Below are 8,668 nucleotides of genomic sequence, written 5' to 3' on the forward strand. Positions count from 1 at the left end.
ACAGGTGTCACACACCTGTAATCCTGGCTACACAGGAGGCTGAGTTCTGAGGGTCATATTTGAAGACAGCCTAGGCAGGAAAGTCTGTGAGACTCCTATCTCCAACTAACTACCAGAGAAGTAGAGCTGTAGCTTAAGTGGTAGAGCATCAAGAGATAGCACCCAGATCCTAAATTCAAGCCCCAGAACAAGGAGGAAACGAAAGAAAAGGAAAGGAAAGAAAGAAAGAAAGAAAGAAAGAAAGAAAGAAAGAAAGAAAGAAAGAAAGAAAGAAAGAAAGAAAGGAAGGAAGGAAAGAGGAAGGAAGGAAGGAAAGAAAGAGAGAGAAAGGGAGGGAGGGAAGAAGGAAGGAAGGGAGGGAAGAAGGGAAAGGAAAGGAAGAGAGAGAAAGAGAAAAGTCAAGTGCTGGTAGCTCATACCTGTAATCCTAGCTACTCAGGAGGCTGAGATCTGAGGACCACAGTTCAAAGCCAAGCCCAGGCAGGAAAATGCATGACTCTTATCTTCAATTAACTACCTGAAAATCAGAAGGGGAGCTGTGGCTCAAGGTGGTAGAGCAGTAGTTTTGAGCAAAAAAGCGCAGGGACAGCCTAGGCCCTGAGTTCAAAGCCCTTGAAGAAAGAAAGGAAGGAAGGAAGGAAGGAAGGAAGGAAGGAAGGAAGGAAGGAAGAAAGGAAGGAAGGAAGGAAGAAAGAAAGAAAGAAAGAAAGAAAGAAAGAAAGAAAGAAAGAAAGAAAGAAAGAAAGAAAGAAAGAAAGAAAGAAAGAAAGAGCCGGGCGCTGGTGGCTCACGCCTGTAATCCTAGCTACTCAGGAGGCTGAGATCTGAGGATCGTGGTTCAAAGCCAGCCCGGGCAGGAGAGACTGTGAGACTCTTATCTCCAATAAACCACCAGAAAACCGGAAGTGGCACTGTAGCTCAAGTGGTAGAGCGCTCGCCTTGAGCTGAAGAGCTGAGGGACAGCGCTCAGGCCCAGAGTTCAAGCCCCATGACCGACCAAAAAAAAAAAAAAAAAAAAGAAAGAAAGAAAGAAAGAAGGGAGGGAGGAAGGGAGGGAAGGAAGGAAAATGGGAGAGAGAGAGAGATCTAACCCCTCCCCCTCAAGCCAACTGACCTCTGTCAGAGTCACTACTGCATGGTATTGCTCATATCCTCCTCCAGGCTAATCACTCTGCTCCTTTAGCCTTTGCCTTCCTTCACTCAGCTTCCTGGACTACCACAATACTCTTGCTGACACCACACTAAGCCAGTCCCATTATCCATCTTCCACATAGGCTGTCCAGCTGTCGAGGAAGTAGTGTCAAGCAACACAAGGTTTCTGACCTCACTCATGGCCTCATGGCCTACCTCACCACCATTGTATGTGTCTCAGTCAGTTCTGTCTTGTTACCTACCAAATGTGGGGTTTGTCTGTATTTTTTTTGTTTTGTTTTGTTTTGGGGGGGGGGGTCCGGTCGTGAAGCCTGAACTCTGGGCCTGGGCGCTGTCCCTCAGCTCTTCAGCTCAAGGCTAGTGCTCTACCACTTGAGCCACAGCGCCACTTCTGGCTTTTTTCTTTTTGCTTATGTGGTGCTGAGGAATCAAACCCAGGGTCTCATGCATGCAAGGCAAGCGCTCTACCACTGAGCCACCTTCCCAGCCCCGGGTTTGTCTGTTTTTTACTTTATTTATTCAATGCTAGTACTAGGGCTGGAACTCAGGGCTTGAGTGAAGTCCCTGATCTGTTTTGCTCAAGGCTAGCTCTCTACCACTTGAGCCACAGCTCCACTTTAGTGCTTGGGGGGTGGGGGCGCCTAGGATGGCTTTGAACCACAATCCTCAGATCGCAGCCTCTTGTGTAGCTAGGATGACAGTCGTGTGCCATCAGTGTTTGTTCTTGACTTCTGTCTCCTCAGGAGCCCAAGTGTGGTGATAGGCACACCGTGGCCATCTCTGCTCAAGAAACTGAGGCAGGAAAACCACTTGAACCCAGCCATAGGGTTTGGAACCATCTTATCCAGAAGAGACAGGGAGAAAGAAAGGTAGGGTGAAATATCTGAGGTCTTTGTTTGGTTAAGAAACCTTGCAGCCTGTAAGGGTTTCATGTTTTTAACCTCATGCATGTGGGTGAGGAGAGACGTACCATTATTTCCTCTGTGACTTAATGGGGAAAATTCACAGGCATTTATACTCTTTAGATAAGAGAGATTGCCAGGGCAACACATTGTTAAGAAAGACAAGCAATCAGAACTCACAAGCTTTTTAAGTTAAAGGTTATGTTCCCAGGACAAAGCAACAGCCTTTTAAATCTGATATTCTGACAAGTCTCTTTGCGGAAATAACATTTGCAAGGATGTTTTTTATGATACAGAAAGAATCTGCTTTGATTCTGCTACTGTAGAAAGTAAAGAAACATTTTGGATCATACCAAGATTTTTTTCCCCCTCTGTCAGCACTAGGTTGAAGAACCCGTAGTTCTCAAGATAGCACCAGAGAAGGCCCAGGGTGCAGTCTCTTCAATCCCAGCACTGACAAGGAACAAGTGAGAAGATTGGGGAGGAAGGGAAGGAGAGGAGAAAAGAGGAAGGAGAGGAAAGAGGAAGGGAGGAAAGGGAGGAAAGGGAGGGAAGGAGGAAGGAAGGAAGGAAGGGAGGGAGGGAGGGAGGGAGGGAGGGAGGAAGGAAGGAAGGAAGGAAGGAAGGAATTGTCTGGCAATCAGTTTACACATCTCTCAAACAGTGGCTCTCCACTCTCTCACATAAGGGCTCATCAAACTCAGTGCACATCCACTGGGATATGGGTAAAGTGCAGATTCTGATTCAACAGACCTAGGGCAGACCTGAGATTCTGCATTCCCAATAAGTAAGTTGTTACCAAGGTTTTACACAAATACTGGACTAAGAAAACCTTGGGTGTTTATTCATAATCCATCCTTTCTCCATAAACCTCCAACACTTGGAAGGCATGAATCCTTACTCTCAGCTGACAAAACCTTGTCTCCTATTTCATGGGGAAAATAAAAACACCCTGAAACACATATGAAAGATAGATGAGAGAGAGAGAGAATATTTGTACCCAGTCAAACATAGTGTCCATGACTCATGCCTGTGATCCTAGCTACTCAGGAGGCTGAGATCCGAAGATAGTTTGAAGCCAGCAAGGGTGGGAAAGTCTCTTACTTAGATCCTTATCTCTAATAAACTACATTAAGAGCAAGAAGTGGTGCTGTAGCTAAAGTCGTAGAGCATTAGCCTTGAACAAAAACAGCTAAGGGACAGCACCTAGGCCTTGAGTTCAAGCCCCAGGACACCCCCCCCCCCGCCCTCACACGCACACATTAAATTTAGCCAGGTGCTGGTAGCTCACACCCTCAATCCTAGTTACTCAGGAGGCTGAGACCTGAGGATTCAGAACCTATGAGAGCAAGTTCAAAACCAGCCTAAGCAGGAAAGTCTGTAAGACTCATCTCCAATTAACCACCAAAAAGACAGAACTGGAGCTATGGCTAAAGTAGTAAGCCATCAGTCTTGAGCCAAAAAACAAAACTCTGGGACAGCACCCAGACACTGACTATTAGTGTGCGTATACACACACCCACACACACCCCCCACACACACACAATCTGCTTTTGTCAAGTTCACCTAAGGCCTTGACAAGTAAAGGACCAATGGCTATGCCCTCACCTAACCCCTCATCAGGTTAACCACTTCCTGACCCTCTGGTCCCCACCCACACCTTCTTATGTATGTCATAGCTCCCCCTTCTCAGTCTCCAGGCAGAGCTTGCCACTTGGTCCTCTTCTATTCACTTCTCTGGCCATCAATACCAGCTGCACACCAGACTCCAGATCCACATCTCCAACTCACATCTCCCTACCCACACCATACTAGCACAGCCAACAAACATCTTGCCATTCCCACCTAAGTTCTCCAAGGCATCTAAGCCTAAACTGAACTGTTCTTTTTTTTTTTTTTTTTTGCCAGTCCTGGGGCTTGAACTCAGGGCACTGTCCTTGAGCTTCTTTTGCTCAAAGCTAGCACTCTTACCACTTGAGCCACATCACCACTTCCAGCTATTTCTGTGTATGTGGTACTGAGGAATGGAACCCAGGGCTTCATGCATGCTAGGCAAGCACTCTACCACTAAGCCACATTTCCAGGCCTTGGTTTCTCTTTAATGCCACTCCTGAAGTTATGCCATCACCTTAAATGGCAAGTCCAATCTTCTTTTGGACTTTTATTCTATTGGATTTTTTTTTTTGGTCCAACCAGAAGTCCTTAAAAATCACTTCTGATTCTTCCATTTCTAGGGTAAGCTAACCTCACCCCTACCATTGTGTGAGTGGGAACAGGGTGCCCCTCTGCATGGGCGCATGACTTGGCAGAAGAAAAGGAATGCCCTGAGTCCTGAGACTCAGGATGCACCAGCATGGTTACAAGCAGAGCATGTTCTGAATCCCAGCACCACCCACACCCCACCCAGGGCAGCCGATGCCTTTGTGCCCAGCCACATACATCTTGGCAGCCTGGCCCCTGTGGCAGCATCCCAGGCTGTTCCATCTAGAACACAATTGTACTTCCTACTACTTGCCGCCTGCTTCCTGCCCATTCCAAATGTGGTCCTGCTTCTTCCTGGCAGTTCCTGATGGCCTTTCAGTAAATTCCTTCATTGCTTAAGAAAGCCAGGTTATCCAACTGATACCATCTAGTAATATGCACAGATCCCTCTCACCGTGTGTGTGTGTGTGTGTGTGTGTGTGTGTGTGTGTGTGTGTGTGTGTGTGTGTGTGTGTGTGTGTGTGTGTGTGTGTGTCTGTGTGTGTCCATCCTGGCTCTTGAATTTGGGGCCTGGGCGCTGTCCCTCAGCTCTTTTGCTCAGGGCTAGCCCTCTACCACTTGAGCCACAGCATCAGTTCCAGCATTTTCTGTATTTAATTAGAGGTAAGAGTCTCACAGACTTTCCTGCCGGGGTTGGCTTCCAACCGTGACTTCAGAGCTCAGCCTCCTGAGTAGCTAGGATTATAGAAATGAGCCTCTGGTACTCAGCAGCACTCACACTTAAAATTAGGACCATTTTCCATCCTCCCCTAGTGTTCTAGAAGAGACTTGTAAAAGACTACCAATAAACTGGGCGCCAGTGGCTCACGCCTGTAATCCTAGCTACTCAGGAGGCTAAGATCTGAGGATCATGGTTCAAAGCCAGCCAGGGCAGGAAAGTCCATGAGACTCTTATCTCCAATAAACCACTAGAAAACTGGAAGTGGCTCTGTGGCTCAAGCGGTACAGCACTTGCCTTGAGCTGAAGAGCACAGCGCCCAAGCCCAGAGTTCAAGCCCCACAACTGGGGGAGCAATGTGAGGGGGGCGGGGAGAACTACCAATGATATTCAGTTAACAAACTTGAGTCACCTGGGACTGTTCTACTCTGACAGTGTGCTGGCTCTTCTTGCCTTCCCATCCCTGTCCTCGGGGCTCCGCTTGTTTCTGCTCTTCTTTGTGGGTCCCCTTCTCCTGTCTATCCTAGAGATCCGGCAGGTTCCCCAGGAGTCCAGCCTCACTCTTCTAGCTTTCTCACCTCCCTCGATCCTCAGAACATAATTAATTTCAGCACATGTCCTGTCTTTACCCCAAGGGCTCCTAGATCTTGCCCTCTGCTGAGCTTGACTCTCCCCTGCTGGGAACCTCTACCTGCAAGCCCAAGACACCTAAGTCCAGCACATGCTAAGAAGCAGGTCACCTTCCTGCCAGCTCCTCTTCCTGCCTCCCCCACTCAGCTTGCAGCTACCTACGCTACACACTCAGGTGTCACCACACGGCTCCCCTTAACATCTTAGAAGTATAATACAGTCATGCACATAAATACTGCAGTGAGCCCACTGCAATTTGTACAATAATAATAATAATGATGAGCCTGGAATCAGTGACTCATGCCTTTGATCCTAGCTACTCAGGAGGCTAAGACCTGAAGATCACACTACCAAAGTATGTGATGTGACTCTTAGCTCCAATTAATCACCAAATGAGCTGGGAATGTGGCTCAGTATAGAGTGCTTGCCTACCATGCATGAAGCCCTGGGTTCAATTCCTTAGTACCACATAAACAGAAAAAGCTGGAAGTGGTAATGTGGCTCAAGTGGTAGAGTGCTAGCTTTGAGCAAAAGCAGCTCAAGGACAGTGCCCAGGCCCTGAACAGTGGTTCAGTGATGCCAACCTTGAGCTGAAGTGAATGAAGGACAGCACAGAGGCCCTGAATCCAAGCCCCAGTTACCAGCATTTAAAAATAAATAAATAAATAAATAAATAAATAAATAAATAAAAGCCAGGTGCTGGTGGCTCCCAGCCTGTGGTCGTTCTGAAGTAGAGCTGTGGTTCAAGTAAACCAAGTGATATAGCACTAGCCTTGAGCTAAAGGGGGAAAGAGGGAGGAAGGGAGAGAGAGAGAGAAAGAGAGAGCACTTTGCAAGTTCCACTTTATTCCTTATGAACCTATCTGCATTCAAAATTGACTTTCACCCAGTGAGTCTGGCCTTTGTCCTCAGCTGCCAGGTAATCTCTAGGCCCCAGGAATGTGCTAATAGCTGCCTTGGTCTGGACTTGGGTCATCCTCCACTCACAACAGCCAATCATTATGGTCCATGAGAGCGTCTAGGCAAGAAGCCATCTTAAGAAATGGATTCCTAGGCCGGGCGCTGGTGGCTCACGCTTGTAATCCTAGCTACTCAGGAGGCTGAGATCTGAGGATCGCAGTTCAAAGCCAGCCCGAGCAGGAAAGACCGTGAGACTCCTATCTCCAATAAACCACCAGAAAACCACAAGTGGCGCTGTAGCTCAAGTGGTAGAGCGCTCGCCTTGAGCTGAAGAGCTGAGGGACAGCGCCCAGGCCCAGAGTTCAAGCCCCACGACCGACCAAAAAAAAAAAAAAAAAAAAGAAATGGATTCCTCCAGTATTTGCTCCTGAGAGGGACTAGAGGTCAACTACACAGATAAGCTCCGGTAAGCTTCTTATCCTTGTTACAGTTATTACAGCCCAGAGAAGGTGCTGTGTTCTGGATGCCCCTTAGCAGAAGACAATGGGACTCACACTTGGACCCTACTATTCTGCCCTTTGCTGGCCATGTAGCAGTCATTCTCCATTGCTCACCTGAGGGTGCTCCTAGGGAGCATGAGCTTATAGTGCACGTCTGAAGGGCAATCTCTTGGGAATTGTGCCTCCTAATTCTGCAGTTCATTGATTTGTCCAGTACGGGAGCTGAAACTCAAGGCCTCAGGCACTGTCCCTTAGCTTTTTTTGCTCAAGGCTGGTGCTTTACCACTTGAGCCATACCTCCATTTCCAGGTTGGTAGTAGTTGGTAGTAGTTGAAGAGTCTCATGGACTTTTCTACCCAGGCTGGCTTCCAACCTCCATCCTCAGCTTCCTGGGTAGCTAAAATTGCTGGTGTGAGCCACTGGTGCCTGGCAGCCCTGTAGTTCATCCAAATCTGTGTTCTGTGCCTAACTTCCCATGCCCTCCAGGACCTGCCAGTCTACTGTTCAGACTACTCACCCTCCCTCAAGAAAAACCCAGCACCTTCCCACTGCAGGGCACCTATGCAGAGCTACTCACTCACCTTAGGTCTTTTATTCAGGTCCACTCCACACAAAACCTTCTCTAAGCTTCGACATCACTCTGCCCCCATACATGTTGCTACTTTTACTTTTCCTTCTAAAACATTGCTCACCATCCTCCTCATACTCGAAATGTCTCTTCTGGGCCAGTACTGAGTTGAATTTACAGCCTTCCATTGTTTGTCAGCCAGTCATGCGTCTTGTCCCTTTGATTTTACATTAAAGGCTCGCACTCTACCACTTTGAGCCACAGCTCTACTTCCAGTTTTCTGGTGGTTAATTGGAGATAAGAGTCTCAAGGGGAGTTTTCTGCCAGGGCTGGCTTTGAACTGCAATCCCTAAATCTCAGCCTCGAGTAGCTAGGATTACAGTTGTGAGCCACCAGATCTTGGCTCTCCTGGGCCTCCCATTCTTGCTTTTTATTCAAGGCTGGTGCTCTAACACACAAGCCACAGCTCTACTTCTACATTTTTTTTTTTTTTTGGTCCGGTCATGGGGCCTGAACTCTGGGCCTGGGCGCTGTCCCTCAGCTCTTCAGCTCAAGGCTAGCGCTCTACCACTTGAGCCACAGCACCACTTCCGGCTTTTTTATTTTTGCTTATGTGGTGCTGAGGAATCAAACCCAGGACCTCGAGCATGCAAGATAAGCGCTCTACCACTGAGCCACCTTCCCAGCCCATAAGATTACTTTTTTTTTTTTTGGTCAGTCGTGGGGCTTGAACTCTGGGCTTGGGTGCTATCCCTCAGCTCTTCAGCTCAAGGCTAGTGCTCTACCGCTTGAGCCACAGCGCCACTTCCTACTTCTACATTTTTTTTTGTTGTCAGTTGTAGGGCTTTAACTCTCTGAGCCTCTCTCTGCTTAAGACTAGCACTCTACCACTTGAGCCACAATGCCACTTCCAGTTTTTGAGTGGTTAATTGGAGATAAGAGTCTCAAGAGGAGTTTTCTGCCTAGGCTGACTATGAACAGCAATCCCTAAATTTCAGCCTCCTGAGCAGCTAGGATTACAGGCATGAGCCATTGGTACCCAGCTCTAGGTTTTTGTGACTTTCTGCTTGGGCCAGACTTCCAACCACAATCTTCG

This window comes from Dipodomys merriami, unplaced genomic scaffold (assembly GCF_024711535.1).
Source record: "Dipodomys merriami isolate MVZ:Mamm:240054 unplaced genomic scaffold, mDipMer1.0.p SCAF_21, whole genome shotgun sequence".
Taxonomy (NCBI): Eukaryota; Metazoa; Chordata; class Mammalia; order Rodentia; family Heteromyidae; genus Dipodomys; species Dipodomys merriami.